This window comes from Tamandua tetradactyla, chromosome 17 (genome assembly GCF_023851605.1).
Source record: "Tamandua tetradactyla isolate mTamTet1 chromosome 17, mTamTet1.pri, whole genome shotgun sequence".
NCBI lineage: Eukaryota > Metazoa > Chordata > Mammalia > Pilosa > Myrmecophagidae > Tamandua > Tamandua tetradactyla.
This window is the reverse complement of record NC_135343.1, coordinates 16,717,481-16,733,987: the sequence shown is the minus strand read 5'-3', so window position 1 is coordinate 16,733,987 and position 16,507 is coordinate 16,717,481. Positions and strand designations below refer to the sequence as shown.

The 16,507-nt window shown below is 49.6% G+C and overlaps 1 protein-coding gene and 1 pseudogene across 1 annotated transcript in view; both read right to left on the bottom strand.

The window, feature by feature from the left end:
* The window catches only part of CAMKMT (calmodulin-lysine N-methyltransferase), a 542,173-nt gene that overhangs the window by 17,901 nt on the left and 507,765 nt on the right, over positions 1–16,507 (bottom strand). The window lies entirely within an intron of this gene.
* Positions 6,693–7,818, bottom strand: LOC143661652 (large ribosomal subunit protein eL39-like; annotated as a pseudogene).

Below are 16,507 nucleotides of genomic sequence, written 5' to 3'. Positions count from 1 at the left end.
ACCATGGCAAGGTTAGGATAAACAATGAACAGTATGTTTTCACATTTTCCACCTTTTGTGTCCTCCATATGAATTTCTAAAACACTTAAGAGAACAGATACATAAACCTGTGACCTTCGAATGAGCTTTTTGATACTCTCAACATTTTGAATAAAAAGATCAGAAAATGGAACCACTTTTACACAGTAATGAATTCCATTCTGTTGGGTAAACAAAGCTAAATTTTAAAACAGAGACCTGACATTTGTATGGCTCGAGAAGCTATTCTGTTCTTTTGGGGGTGGGCAGCGGGAGGAGACGGGACATTGTCGCTATTTTACCGCGAGCTAAATAATGACCAAAAACCCACAACTCCCACAAAGAGGAGACAAATCCATTTGGCCGATTTCGACAGAGAGCCACTGTTTCCAAGACAAGGACTACAAAACGCTCAATTTTTATGACAATTTTCCCCCACCCCGCGAACAATTGTTCCGTCTCACAGAAAGGGGGGGGAGTGGACTGGGGGGGGTGGACGGGGGTGGGGGGAAGCCCGATGCAGCCATTACGCAGCTAACGCTTATTGACGGGAGCTCCAAGGGCCTCCAAAAGTTACTCCAATTTCCGTCGAGCTTTTGTGCATCCGTTGTCCTGTCTGAAAGGCTCAGTTAGGTATTGTTGCCAAAAAAAGTCTGCATCCACATTTGTCCCTCTTTAATTCATACCCGGCATTGTGAAGTTGCGCCATTCAGGGGCTGATTGGACAGCAGCCCTGACAATGGCCCAGCGATTAGGGGCTCAGCATGGGCTGGGGGTGTGGGTATAAACCTGGGGCTGGGGCTGGAATTCTCGGGGGGCATTCAGCTTCCTCTCGGGGCCTTCCCGAGAGCCCATGCCTCCTTGGCTGCAGGTAATGCATTCCTTCGTACCCGGGAAACCGAATCCCGGCAATTAGCGTGTCCAGAACCCGGCGCGCCGGCCCCCCACCCCCACCCCCACCCCTTCCCCGCCAGTCGGCCCTCGGGGGCCCCGGGGGCTTTCTAAGGAGCTCAAGCCCGCGAAATGCTGCAGCCTCGCCGGATTCAAAACTTTCCGGGGCCGCTCGGTGGGCCTGCCACCACCCGGGGGAGGGGAGCCGGGGGAGGGGAGCCGGGGGAGGGCGGCCAGCCCGGCCCTTAACCCTTGGCACGCCGCACCGCTCCCGGGCAGGGACCGCTCCCGGGCACCCGCGCCGCCCGCTGCAGGCCTGCGGGCCCCTCCCCGCGCCTTCGGGGAGGGTCGTTCCGCCTTCGGTGCCCGAGCCCCGCCAAGCGGGCCGATGTCCGTCTGCTGTTCCAGTGACTTCAACTCATTTCCATTGCTTTTCCTAGTGTCCTGTATCATTTTATGACAACGTGCTGCAAACATAATTTAAGTCTTTAATGTGCAACTAATTCTCCACCATTAGTTTGTCGACATGATGCCTGGCTGTGCCACCCGGAAAAGCAGGCTGACTGGAAACGTGGGCAAGGCGGTCCTGCGTGGTTGGTGCTTTTTTGTTGTTTTGTACGAAGGTTTACCTGTGAAATGACAAAGACGACAGAGGTGTGTTTGGGTTTCTTTCCCGCCCCGGGACGGTCTGTCATCTTACGGAAACGACCATTTCGGTGTGAGCCCCCCTGGCCGGAGGAATTCCGGGGCTCGGCTGGGAGTGAGCCGCGCTCAGGCCGCCCCTCCCCGGAGACACGCGCGAGGCCGCGCCGCGCTCCGGCGGCCGAGGCCCGAAAGGGGCGGGCGGCTCCGGGTGCGCGGCCGAGGCTGCCCCGGGCCCGGCTGGGCTGCTCCAGGGAAGGCCGGGCGCCCCGACCCAGGCGCTCCGGGAAGCGGGAGAGGGAGACCGAGGGCGCCCGGGCCGGGGCCGCCTTCCCCGGGCGGGAACACGGGGGAGGAGGGGGCGGTGCCCGTGGGCCGCGGGGGCCCCCAAACGTTGCCCGGGCCGCAGCCCCCTGCCCTCGCCGGCGCCCGGTGTCCCGCGTGGGGGAGGCGGGGTCCCCAGTCCCCGACTGAGAACCCCCAAAGGCCTGCGTCGGCAAATGGAAAAGGACAAGGAGCCCCCCAAACCTTCATAAGCATTCGCATAGACAAATGAAGGTGTTCCGGGCGAGAGACGCACTAGACAAAGGCTCGGGCTGCTGCAGTGGCCCCGCTCCGCGGGCGCTGCCCGCTCGGGGCCGGTGACGGTGGATTCCATAAATTAACTGAAAATCCCTCTTCTCTGGAGCCCAAGTTATCTCTCCGTGGCCTGCAGCCCTGAAATAGAATGGGGGCCGGCTTGTTTACCGCTCTAATTAATGCTCCTTCTCTAGCAGGGCGGAGGGGACGGGAGAGGCAGTGACTTGGTGATAAAAGGGAGGCGCCGGGCCTGTGGCCGGGCTCGGGGGGCCGCGGCGACCTCCTCGGGCCGGGCCGGCCATTCCGTTCACTGCGGGCCTGTGATTGGAGGCGGACAACCAGCACTGGGGTGTTTCCGTCTTCCTGCAGGATGCATTCTCATTCACTCCCATCGCTGGGCGGCCAAGCCGCAGACCTCGCCCATACGGGGCATGAGGCTTCTCCCTCCTCTTCCTCGGCCTTCACCCCCAAAATGCAAGGCAAGGGGCACTCACGAGGAAGCCCGGCTGCGCGTCACGCTGGGGACCCGCTGTCTGCTGTGAGAAATCCCTGGGCTTTCTCTCTTTATTTACTTATTTCGGCTTTTAATTCCAAGAGCCTAATATCTGGGATTGGACTGTCCCGCGGCCTACCTGTTTCTGTGACCTTACAGATAAGGGGCAAGCTTGGATGGAAAATGAAATTCAAGCGCCAGCTAATTTTAAAAACATAACTAAAAACTCATTCCCGAGGGGGGAAATGGCAGTTTCTGTAAGCAGAGGCTGAACAGGTTTTTAAATGAATTACTAGCTCTGGTATTTGCTAAATTGACTGTATTGGGAGGAAAAACAAAACAAAACATTTAGTCATTAAAAACAGCAGGTACCCAAGGTGAGACTATATGTTTTGTGACTTCACGTCACCTGTGGGCCTGGCCTGCTGCTTTCTGCGAGTTAGCAACCTCCAGGAACACACCTGAAAGCAGGTGCTGGGTCCCGCAGCCACACTGCCTTTTGGAGGAAGGGGTTTTTTGCTTTGTTTTTGAATCCTACTATTTCTTGAATGCCTGTGTGCCATTACTAATTCTGACAGCTTCCTTACCCTGTGGTTATGCTTACCCCCATTTTTGAGAGACCTGTAGACTGTGATTTTCCCAAGGTCATAAAGCCTGTCAGGTGTCAGAGGGGAGAATGGAAACTGGGGTGTCTCTGACTACAGGCTCCTCTCCTTTCCCCCCTCTGTGATGTAGCAGTGACCCTAGAGACTTACAATAACGGAGAAGGGGATCCCTTTCTAGATAAAGACCAGCTGCATCCTCGGTTACAGGACATCTGCAGAATTCCAGACCAGGTTCTGGGTTCAGTTCTCTGGGAACCCAACACACGCATAAAGACAAAATCCTTTTCAGAATATAGAGAGGTTTCCTTCTGGAAAGATTTCTAGGCTCGGAGTCAGGATCTTTCAGTTACATCATCTGTTCATGTGTGATCTTGTGCGAGTCACCTACTGCCTGGGAGTGAAGGTTTCCTTTTCTCGGCGTGGGCAGGTGCCCACCTTGCCGGCCTCGGTATGGGGTGGGGCCCAAACGACCTGCCCTGGGTTCAGATGCATTGATCTCTGTGAAGAGCAGTTCAAATGCACAGTTTTATTACCAGTTCCCCAGAGTTATGAGGTCCTGTTGTAAGAAGACATGTGCATGAGTTGTGAAAGGAACAATTACCTTGCAAGTGGGGGAATTATTATTAAAGACCAAAGCCCTCAGCTCCCAATTTCTAAACATGAAAAGTCTGTTGACATTAACAATGATGCTACATGTTCTCAAATCACAGTATTTTGATGGAAGAGACCATTAGTTAAAACAAAACTGGTATTAATGTTGGCTAGCATAATTATATGCTAGCCAGTGGTTGTAAGTACTTGACACATACTACTTAGTCCTCACCATAACTCTGAGATGGGTACTGGCATTATCCTGTCATTTTATAGATGAGGAAACTGAGGCACAAGGCCACTAGGCAACTTGGCCACGGTCACATAATCCACGGATGGCAGGACCAGCAGTTAAGCTGGCCCTGGAGCCCACACACTTTGCCCTGTGCTGCACTGTTCCCAGGACAGTGTATCTGTAGTAGCCTACTTCTCTGGCCCACATCTTTAAGATTCATGGTGAAATTGAAGCTCAGAGAAGTTAAATGGTTTGCCCAATATCCCACATCTGTTTCACGGCAGAGCTGGTCTCCTGTTGTCCAGCTGCGGCTCCATTTATAACAGTCAGTATCTTACATAAGTTTACCTCATATATAGAGTGAGAAAGGAATACTAATGGGGAATTTCGTTATTTAAAATTTCAATCATAATCTAAAATAAAAAGAAGAGTATAAGGAACCCCCATGTCCCTATCATCCAGCTGCAACCATTATCAATTCATAGCCAATACTGCTTCACCCTTCCCCGTCCCCCCAACATTGGATTATACAAAAGCACATCTCAGACATCATATCATGCCATTCATAGGTATTTCAGAATATATTTCTAAAAGACAACGGCTCCAGAAAAAGCATAACCATAGTTCCATCACACCCAGAAAATTGACAGCAGTCTCTTAATAGCATCAAATATGGAACTGATGTTCAAATGTCCTAATTTGTCCCATAAATATGCTTTTACATATGGTTTTTCAAATCAGGATCCAAAGCTCAGCATATGGCATTTATTTGTCAGGGAAGGACTTTCCCCAGAGCTGGCAGAGGCTGAGGCCAAAGTTGGCCTAGACCTGACAAGAGCAGTGATTCCCTGTTGTCTTCTGACCACCCACTCATCACTTAGGAAGGATTCCCAGACATTTAACAATGGATCGAGAAACGTTGAGGGCCCACTAAGGGGGGATGCTTCTTGAGGTGCATAATGGGGGAGCGATAGGGGGTCTTTGCTAAGGTCTAGTTTAAAACAAGAAACTTTCCAAGCAGGCTGAATTCCTCCCTCTTCCTTTTCCAAACTGCACTCCTCCTCCACTGTGTCCTAGCCTCATCACCAGCCCTGCCCTGCCTTCGTCCTCTTCCCCCAGCTGAGTCCCTGTGCATTTCACACCCATCACCTTTTTCATCATTTGGCTTCTATTACTGCTTCCTTAGAGGATTAGCTGTTCTGCACGACATATGTCCTGTCTCCTCCACTAAATTCCAAGTTCCCAGAGGACAGGAACCCCACAGCATCTGACACATGCTTAGCCAAGTACCCAGCACATGTAGGGGCCTGAAATGCTTGCAACATGGAATCCTCTCAAACTCATATTCTTTAAGTACTTGTTTAAAATGTGTCGAGTAGAATAGGATAATGCTGATGTGCTATTAATAAAATTACATACCTCTTTCTATATATTCAAAATAAGGGATTTTTTTTTATCCCTTACATGCACTGAACACATTTGAAATATTTTAAAATTCTTATCACAATATTATATGCATATAGTTAAAGATCAAATAGTGCATGTATGCAGATGCTTATGATGGAAATGCTACAGCTTCTCTTGCCTGAGGCCCACTACCCAGAAACAACCTCTGTGGTCTGTTTGGTGTCTAGATCTTCTGCTGGATCAAGAGTTGACAGATTTTAAAAAATTTATTTTTAATTTCAGATGAGCAGCTTACTATGTCTCAAATACTGCATAATCTTGTATTTTATCTGGCAACCTTAGGGAGACACCCGCTCTGCTCGTTTGAATCTGTGGTGGACCCCAGAAAAGCCATGTCCTTTCATCCTCATTCAATATTGCTGGGTGGGAGCATTCTGATTGTTCTCATGGAGATGTGACCCACCCAATTGTGGGTGGTAACTTTTGATTGGATTATTTCCATGGAGGTGTGTCTCCACCTAATGAAGGTGGAGTTGCTTACCGGAATTCTTTAAAAGAGGAAACATTTTGGAGACAGTCCCTTTGGTAGAGCCACAAGAAAGCCAGCAGATGCCGCCATGTTCGCCATGTGCCCTTCCAGCTGAGAGAGAAACGTGGAACGTCATTGGCCTTCTTGAACCAAGGTATCTTTCCCTGGGTACCTTAAATTGAACATTTCTATAGACTTGTTTTAATTGGGACAGTTTCTCAGCCTTAGAACTGTAAACTTGTAACTTATTAAATTCCCCTTTCTAAAAGTCATTCCCTTCCTGGTATTTTGCATTCTGGCAGCTAGCAAACTAGAACACCCCTCTAAAACTCTAATGTACTTGTATCTCTGTTTCTTCATATATCAGCTTTTTAGATGATAACTGTAGGATTCCCAATGTGAGAGAATTTCAGTGTTCAATAATTGTCATTTTCCATTCTTCTATTGTTTACTGTTATAACTTTAATAAAATGGTTAAACTTGTATTTAACGATTCATCAACTTTTTTCAAACAAAAGTTCTCATGTAGTTTTTACTGAACCAACCTGTTATGCAGAAGTATAAAAACAAAGAAAAAAACTGTTATTTTCCCAATAAAATAAGTCTAAATGTTCGGAAAGGGTGACGTTTTCAAACTGATAGGGTAAGGGATTAGTGGCCGTCATAGAGCATAAAAATGTGTGCCATCGCATGTGCCATTTCCTATAGACCCAGCGTGGTTCTCTCCCAATGCCTCGTCTTGGAGTTGTACCTGATTTTATTGCCAGTTTTCATTTGAACCCATTATGGGATGGGACAATTCTGGTTCTGTTTCTTTGCCAGGGATCACTTGATTCTAAAAGTCTTGTAGGAAGAAATGGCAAGGCTGAGAGTCAAAAATGGCAGAGGAAGCAAGAGAGAGAGTGATCCATCAACTTTTAACAGTTCCTTTTAACTCCCCACTTTGTAACTTGAGAATATTATTACTAGTATACTATTATTTCTTTTACCTTTTCTTTCCCTTTCCATGTCTCACCTTCAGCCACTACATTTTTACTTTTACATTTATTAAGATCATTAGAATTTATATTCTGTCCTGCCACACAGCCTAATGTTCTGAATCTTGTCTAAAGGTTGACTCTTAAAATGGAAAATTAATTGTATTTACTTTATTGTTATCATTATGTAATCATTATTTAATAATAGTAGTGATGTTAGGATTACATTTCCTGCTCGACAAGTACAGCATCACCATCCCTGGGCTTCTTACAGGAGAAAGTTTCTAGTAGCAAATCAAATGGGTTCTCATTTCTTATACTCTCTCATTTGCTTAAGATGATGCTACTTTTAGCCTGCCTCACATTCAGACCTTGACTTTCTTGTTTATTTTTTCCCTTGGAGTCTCCAATTGTCTTTATTTTCTGTTATGCAATCTACCTTTGTTATATTAAGTCTATCAGTTACATTATTTAACCTACTGAGCACTGTCTTCTCCCCTCCTCCCCGGAGATCTCCGGGGCCCTGCTCCCAAATGGGTTGGTTGGTCTCTAGCTGCTGCAAACTGCCTTGAGACTTGCCCCTCCTGCTGTCTTGGGTTGGATACCAGATCTTCTTCCTTTTCCCATCTTATACCAGTTTGTTGGAGTGTAGCCTTAGGTAACTGCCTAAGAAAGGGCAGGCTGCTGGTAAGCTTTCTAAACTCCTGTTTGTCTGAAAATCCTTACATTGTCCTCCAGTCAACTGACAGTTTGAGTATAGAATTCTAGACTGAAAGCAACTTCATTAGAAATGTGAAGGCACAGCGCCGATACCTCCTCTCGTCCAGTGACGCCGAGCAGGCTGAAGCCATTCTGTCGTTCCTTTGTAGGTGACCTGATCTTTCTCTTTGGATGCTTTTCCAATCACTCTTTATATTTAGAGTTTTGAAATTTCACCCAGCCCACCCTGTGTCTACTTGTGGGCCTTTTTCATTCATCCTGCTGGATACTCGGCAGCCCCTTTTAGGTTAGGGCCATTCTTCCTGCAGCCATGGGAAATTTTCTTCTGTACTTTCCTTGATATTTCTCTCCCTTTTAATTTCTGATTTTCTTCCCAAGATTCCTTTTAGTTATATATTGGATTGATCCCTTGTTGCCACTGCCCCCCACCCCGCAATTCCTGCCTTTAGTATTTTCTCTTTCTTGCTTTCTGCGCTATGCTTTGTGAATTTTCAACAACCTTTTAGTTTTTCTATTTTCTTTCATCGATTGCATTTTAATCTCCAAAAGCTGATTCTTGTTATCAAAATCACATTTTTATGAATGTATTATCTTCTCAACCCCACAGAATCAAAAATTTTTTTTGAAATTATCTTTTGCTGCTTGGTTTCCCTAGGAGATTTTTCTGTGTGTTTATTTTTGTATATTTCTTTCGTGCTCACGCTTTTCCTCATTCTCTTCATATGCCTCCTTGGTTCTCTTAATGTTGGATACGAAAGGACCGTGAGAGTGGATTTACAGTGCAAGAGTGTATATGCCTTCCTTGATGGGCTTTCCCGGCCTTTCTGAGGTCCGGGGTGAATGGGCTCCCCTCCTCTCTTGCCCCCTCTTACAGCCGTCCACGCGCGGCTTTCTTTAGCTGTTTAATAACTGCTCCCCATGCGCTCCACATTCCAGAAATCAGTTTACATCTGGTATTTGTTGGGCGTCCTCCCTCTCTTTCATATTTTGGGTTTGTCCTTTTGGAATTCTAAAACTTTTATTTTGGCAAGATCTCTGGAAGGCTGGGAGGCAAATGTATGTCCTGGGCTCACCACCTCAACCCAGGAGGAGGTCAGATTGCTTTTCCTATTTTAATTGCTCCTTCTTTCAGCAGCTTCGTGCTGCTAATCCAGGGAGTCCCCCTGAGGTTAGGGTCTCCCAGGAAGTTGCTGGTCACCGACTGCCAGCCTCTTACAGTGGCACACGTGGACTAGGGTCTGGTTTTCCTGAACTTCTCTCTGGGCGGGTTTGTGGTCCCAAAGAGGCAGAGTGAGTGAGTCCTGCTTCGTTGTCTGCACCGTCCCCTCACTCTCCACGGAACCCGGGCTGCTCCCCAATGCCACCCGGGCTGCTCCCCCCCCTCCCCCGCTCCCACCCTCAGCCTGGCTCACCCCTTCCCCACCCTGCAGATTGCAGCTCCAGCCTCATTTCTTCAGTCAAGTCTCCCCTGTTCTCCGTGGCTCAGTTAAATGCCTCTGCTGCGTGGGCTCAGGGAACAGTCCCCCTCCTTTCTGGCACTTATCTCAGATGGTAACATGTGGAGCGGGACCACGTCTGTTTCTTGTCTGCTTTGGTGTCCCAGGCACCTGAACATAATGTCTGGCACACAGCAGGTATTCAGTAAATACCTGCTGAATGAATGCATGGCCATAAAGATGGGCACAAGTGAAACATCCCTTCAGTCAATTACAGGTTGAGGAATGACACGCCCCAAATGCAACCTCACCTAAGCTCCACCCTGGAGGTCCCAGCTCCGCCTAGGCACGTCCAGGCCTCTTAGGCCCCACCATCTCGGGCCCCCCCACCGCCTCGGGGCCCCACCCCCTGGGCCCCCCACCACCTTGGCCTGCAGCCTCTGCTTCGCCCACAGCACGCCCCCATGGCCTCCGACCCCCCAGGCCTTCCGCAGGGACTTTGTTTGGAACAGCAAAGCCGTGGCTTGTCCCTGGCCGAGCCCTTGTGGCCGGAGGGCCGGTGGCGGCGGCCTGGCTGGGAACAATAGGCCCCGCACCTCCGCGGCCCTCACCGGCTTCCCAGAGCTGACCCCTTATTAAATTTGGGATTACCATGTGTAAAGCCCGGCCTGAATTTTGTTTGCTCTGCCATGTAACTTGCCTTTCTAAACACTCAGTCAGAGCTGCAGTTAATCTACCGGCCACGGGCTTAAGCGGCAGGCGGCCAGGAGACCCCCCTCCCCAATTCCTCCCGACCCTTTGTTACCTGGCCTGGAAGGGAGAGGCTCCTTGTTTGGGAAGTGTTTCTCCTCCCCCCGAACATTTTCTGTATTAGGAGTCTTTTGTCACCATAAATCTGGGCAGGGGAGGATTATGACGGCTAGGCTGTCACCCAGATTGTTTCCTCCAGAGGACAATGCGGGAAGTTTGTGGACTTGCCTAATGAAACCTTTATTGGGGGGGACAATGCCATTTCCGTGAAATTAAGGCTCAGGCCTTAACAATGCCTCAGAACAAACCCAATTTGAATATTTAATTTGGGGTGGAGGGAGCTGAGTAAACATCTCTCCCCTCTAAGCCCCTCTGCAGAGGCCTCTGGGAGCAAACCTGAGGGGGATTCCCAGGTTGGTGATGTCAGGTTAGCAGCTGTTGCTGCCAGTATCAAAGATAGAAAAATGGAAATCTTGAATATTTGGTTGACACTGAAAGCATTGTTTAGTTCTACCTTAAAAAAAAAAAAGTTCCAGGAAGTAATAAGCAGCCGGCTGAAATCTGTCAATTCTGAGTCTTTGGGGGTACAGGGCCCCCTCACCCCAGGGGCTTGCAGTCTTTGGCTACATCTAAAGGCCCTCTGAGACCTGTGCACTGCCTCCAAGGCCACCCAAGTTCCTTCTTTCCTTCTTCAAAGAGAATCTCTACGAGGAAGAAATGTCTAAATGTGCTTGATTAAAACAAAACAAAACAAAAAGGCTCCAGTGACGCGGAGCGCGCTGTGAAGGGAACAGAGACTCCTGTCTCTTCCTTCTCTACCTGGCAACCAGGCAGCCAGGCAACAGGCCCCTGCGAGAAGGGGTGTGTGTGGGCTCCTCTTCCCTGAAAGTCAGAATCAACCGAGAATAGTCTCTCCTTGGATCACATGTGTCATTTTCTTGGCCCGACTCACAGCATGTCAAGTAACTCTTGGTTTCCTTTCCACCCCTGGCTTCTCGGTGAAGGCCCATCTTTGGCTCTGTCCTCTCCAAGAGCACAGTCAGTCCTGATGCATGGATGTGCTGGCTTTATTTCCTCATCTCTTCTGCTTTCCTTATTTTCATCATCTTTACATATAGCAGAGATGATTCCGAGCAGCTTAATTATCCTGTAAGGGGGTGAATCACCCTGACATGCTTGATTTCTCTGTCAAAAACTTGGTTTCGCCTCCAGTACCTTAGAGCAGCTAGAAATAAAAACCTAAAATTGTGGAATTGTAACCCATACCAATCTCTGAAATCTGTTCTGCAACTAAATGTTGTGATGTACTTTGCAATGTAATGCTTTTATGTTATTTAAATATATAATTAAATATATGTTATTTAAAGAGAAGGGGAGGATAACAGAATATAGGATTTAATGAATGAATATGACTGCCGAATCATATCATTATTTTCTGTTGGTCTCCAGTATCTTGGAGTAGCTAGAAGGAAAAATGAAAAATTATGTACCCATACTAAACTTTAAAATCCATTCTGTAACTACTTGTTAAAATGTACTTGGAAATTTACTGCTTTTTTTGTATACATGTTGTATTTCACACACACAAAAAACAACAACTTGGTTTCTACCTTGCCAATGCAACAAGGGATGGAACATGGAGAAGCGATGTCTTCTGGGCTGAGGCCCAAATCTCAGCCCACTTGAGCAGGTCCCAAGTGACCTCCTGTCGGAGCAGCTGCTGGAGCCTACAACACTTAATATCACCTGAAGAATTCTAACCAAGCTCCCATCATCCACCCCAGAGGTTGAAAACCAAGGCCAAATGTAGAGGCAACATCTGAAGTGACCTGAGAGACCCAGCCACAGGGCCACCCATCCATCGGGGATCTCAGGATGTCACAGGTCTAAAAAGTTCAGGGAAAGCTCCTTCTGAGGCAGGATTTGTGAGTATGTGTGTTGTGTGTGTGTACGCGCGTGCATGCATGCATGCGCCATGTGTGAGGCAGGGCATGAAGGCTGGTGCATAACTTTTGACAGGTGGCTGACCCCCAATCTCTCTGTGGCTGTGGCCAGATGTGTTTGCATCTGGTGTAGTGGACTGTCTGGCACCTGACCCACTCATGGGCATCACTGCCACAAGGCTAAGGGCCCCTTGCGTAGACACAACTCTCAACTCTTCATTTGCTCAGACAACTCTACCAGCCTCACACCAAGTACTGGTGATGTCAACCTTCTTTTCTGTTGCATTTGAATTTACCTATAAACCTGTGTAGACAGGCCTTTCTTTGGGGCGAGGGGAATCACAGGCACAGTGGCCATCTGGCCCATCATTTCCATACCTGAAGTGGTACAAGGGAAGTGTTCATCAGGCAGCCCAGTTGACCTCTCCTCGGACAGGTCACCTGACCTCTCTGAGCCTTGTTTTCTGACTCTGTGAGGAGGGGGCTGAGTGAAGGGCTGTTGTGAAGATTAGATGAGTTAATGAACATAAAGGGCTGCTTAGCAAAATGCCTGGAACATAGTAAGCACTCAATGAGCGTGAGTTGCTGCTACTATTTCCCTTTGAGTCCCACCAATCCTCATTTGTGGTTTTCTGTCCTTTAAAGAGTTCCTTGAGAGTAGGAAATGTGATCTTTGAGGACAAATTTTAGAGCTGCTGTTGGGAGGTTTGCGACTTTTTTGCCAATTCCCAAATGGAGATCTGAAAAGAGGGTAGACATGGGGCCAGAGAGGTATCGTTGGCCAGCTTTTGTCCAGGTGCCTCCCTCCAGCCTTGCCATCCCTCCATCCGTACATGCCAAGTGCCTGCCATGTGCCGGGGCGAGGACACCCCACGGGCCAGCACACAGGCCTTTGGGCCTTCCGAGGCCCAGCAGAACATATGGACTCGCCCCTCAGAGCGCCAGGGAAGGTCATGCACTCGGCACTCCCCCCAAAGACAGACCGGGGACGGGGCATCCATGTGCAGTCTTCAAGTGCAGGAGCCTTGTCACTCCCGACCCTCTGAGGCCTCCGCAGCTCCCTCCTGCCTCTGGGAAGTCCAGCCTTCTGTTGCTCCCCTGTGTCTTCTCTGCTGCCATCACCTCTGGCCTGAATGACTCTGACGGACTCTCAGTGGGCCTTTTCCTCCTCTCCTGCACCCTCCAATCTCCCCATGGCAGCCAGAGTGGAAGCAGACTCTTCTCCTGGAGGGCCTCCAGTGGCTACCCCTGAAGTAAAACCCAACCCCTCCTCCATGGCCTCCAAGGGCCGGCCTCCCCCCAGCCCTGGCGCTGTGCTCCACCCGCTCCTGCCTTTGCAGTTGCTGGGGCCTCTGCCCCCAGGGCTCTTCCTTCAATCCTAGAGGCTGGTCCTCTATCGTCATTTAGGTTTCAAACCAAAATGTGCCTCTTTAGAACTTCCTTGACCTCGTGTCCGAAGGACACTCACTTCCTAAAATACTAACTACCGAGCTTTGTCTTGCTGCACCTGTCCCGATGTGAACCCAGGCTGATTTGTTCCTGTGTTCACTGCCTTTCTCCCTGGGTCCATGAGATCAGGGACCAGGTCGGCCATAGTCACGGCGGCCCCTGAGCGCCCGCATCCGACGGGCTGTGAGAAATGTCTGCCGGTGAGTGAATGAAAACCTCTTCACCTCGTTTCACCCCCCTGGTCCTGCCAAGCGAAGCATCCCCTGCAGCCTACCTCTGTGCGCGTGGTCTGTGGTGCCCCGTGGGCCTCCCCTCCTGATTCCACGACTTCCAAGGCCTAATTCACTGCTGCCTCCTCTTCTATGAGGTAATTGCTCCTTCTTTTGAACTCAAACAACCCTTTCAAGTCCTTTTCCTTGGAGCTGTCTTATTGGAGGACACGTGCTGTCTCCCTGCTAGGTGATAAGCGGAGTGTGGGCAGGCTGGGGGCTGGGCCTGTGCAGTGGGCAGGGGGCAGCCCTCCTGGCCCTAGGGCACACGGTGAAGCTGAGGAGGGGCTTGTTAACACTTGGATTCTCCTGTTTCTGTTCCCTTCTGGAGTTCAAGGGGCCCCTTTACTTCCTCTGGGTTGCCAGAGTTCTCTACTCACGTTCCTTCCTCCCCACCCAGGGAGCTATCCTCAGATCATCCTTTCACACCAGCAGAGCCTCTTCATTCTAGGTCAGACACATCCTGCAAATCAGTTTGCTCCTTTTTCCCCATTGTCACTCATGTCCCCAGTCCAAGAATCACTTTCTTTCACCCGAACCACTACATCTCAGTGGACTTCTGTCTCCGTACTTCCTCTAATCTGCTCTCCATCCAGCATTCAGAGTGATCTTGAAAGAAATGTCTGTCTCATAATAACTACCCTGAACCCTTCAATGGCTGTTCATCAGACTCCAGGTAAAATCCAACCGCACTAAATCCCGTGCTGGCAGGCTCCTTCTTGCTCCTACTCACGAGGTCCCCAGCACACCCGGCCTCCCTCTCACTACTCCTGCACCAAGCTCCTGCCCACCCAAGGGTGGCGCCGCCTGTGGGTCCTCCGCCGAGCTCCCACCCCACTGATGGCCCCGCATGACCAGCTCCTTCTCCCCGCTGAGAACCTCTCAGGGGGAGCTTTCTCCAGCATGGAATGGGGTCTTTCTTGTTCCCTCTTATACCCCCATATCTACAGGGATGACCAGCACACAATAGATAGTTCTTGGATAAGTGAATAAAAATGGAGAAACTTGGGTCCCCAACGCTCCTCTCTTCCCCCAGCATTCAGCTTGGAGCAGAGCAAGCTCAAACACCACGGTCTGGGCAGGCCCTCTCGCCCCTCCCCCAGGAAAACTCCCCTGAGAAGTACTAGGTTTTCTCTAGGGCCAAGCTAAGGTCTGACAACTCTTTCTTGGCAGTGCCAGAGATTTCTAACTCCCTGTGGTGACCAAAATCTCTGGCCGTGATAATGGAATGTTTTTATCTTGAATACTTCAGCATTTAGCATGAAATGGGGAATTAAATTATCTAGTTCAATTCTCCTATTTTATAGAAGAAAACTGATGCCCAAAGAGATTAGGTGGCTTGCCTAAAATTACCAGTGCCTGACTGGTGCAGCCCAGGGTAACACATCTAGGCGTTCTGAATCCGAGGCCATCGTTCTTTCTCCGGCAGCCCCTTTGCTCTTGTTTCCCTCTTCCTGACAATGATTTGTAGTTGTTTACAGGCTGGTTTTCCCAACCGGAAGCAAGGCCTGTGGGACCTGCATCCTATTTGTGTGTTTTCAAAATGCTAGTTACTATGTAACTCAAACCCATTTTGGACAAAACATTATATCAAATATTTGCCACCTCAGGGCACCCTTAAAGATGCAGAAAGATTCTCAGAGTGAATAGATCAAAGGACTGTTTTGTATCAGTTATCTATGGTTAACCACCCCAAAACTTTGTTGCTTAAAACAAAACCAGGTTAGCTAAGGAGCCTGTGAGTAGGCACTTTAATCTGGGCTGACCTCACCTGGCCTGCTCAGGTAGCTGCAGTCAGCTGCCAGGTGGGCCGGGGCTGCTGGTCCCCATGCCTTCCCTCACAAGGCTGGGGCGCTGGCCACAGGTCTCCAGATCTAGCATGAGAGCCCTGGCTTTTTCATGCAATAGCCAGGCTCCAAAAGCATCAAGGGGGGGCAAACCCTAACGTGCAGATGATTTTTGAACCTCTGCTTATACTCACATTTACTCATTTGGCCAAAGCACATCACATGGCCGAGCCCAGACGCAAGGGGAAGAGAAGTAGGCTCCATTTCTTGATGGGAGGGGTTGCAAAATATTGTTGCCATTTCCCCCCCCCCCCCCCCAGTCTATCACAAGGACAGAGCCAGATAAACCCTTCATTTTATATTCAGACTGAGGATAGTGTCACCCTCCTGTGGTTTCTCTAGTCTGTTGGGGTGGGCTGGGGAGGCTGAAGGGAGGGATGAGAAGCAGCGCCTGGCTGTGAAGTGAGGAAAAAACACTAAGAGCCAGGAAAGAAGCAGGCTTGGGGCCCGGGTCCTCTGGCTTCGGGCCCAGATTCTAGGCTGTGGTCTGACAGGGGCCTGCAGAGGGCTGGCGAGCAGCACCTGTGGAGACAGGGAAGCCGGAGAACCGGTGAGCCATGTGCTGCTCCCTTCTCATTCTCTCAGCGCCATGAGATGCTGCTGATTTAAGTGATTGGGCCAAAGAAAAAATGAGAGAGAAAGAGCGAGCCTTCTACTCAAAACGTAGGCCAGGTCAGAGCCGCGGCCTCTGGTCCTAAAAATGAAGCCTGTGCAGGGAAACGAAGGCTAATGCACCTGGAGGTAGCGACCCAGGTCAAGCGGGCAAAGCTTTTAAATGTACCGTCTTCGGGGCTGGGAACGGCAGGATGACATTCTCCCCAGCCCAAGGGGAGCCCAGCCCTGAGCAGCACTCTGCAAATCCAGACAGTGATGGGCTGAGCTCTTTCTCCCCGACCCTGCTAACCCGGTGTTAAACTTCCAAACTTCTCACACCAGCTGCAAACAATCAGGAGCAATTTAATTTATAAGGCAGCGTCCTCATTCTAGGTTCACTAAGCGATTTTCGCACCACAGATCACCATTTTTAGATCCCTTGGCCAGATTTTCACCACGGGGCAGGCTAGGGAGGTGAGGTGCTGGTGCCCGCCTGGAGGCAAAGGGGACGCCAAACAAGGAGAGCCTGGGA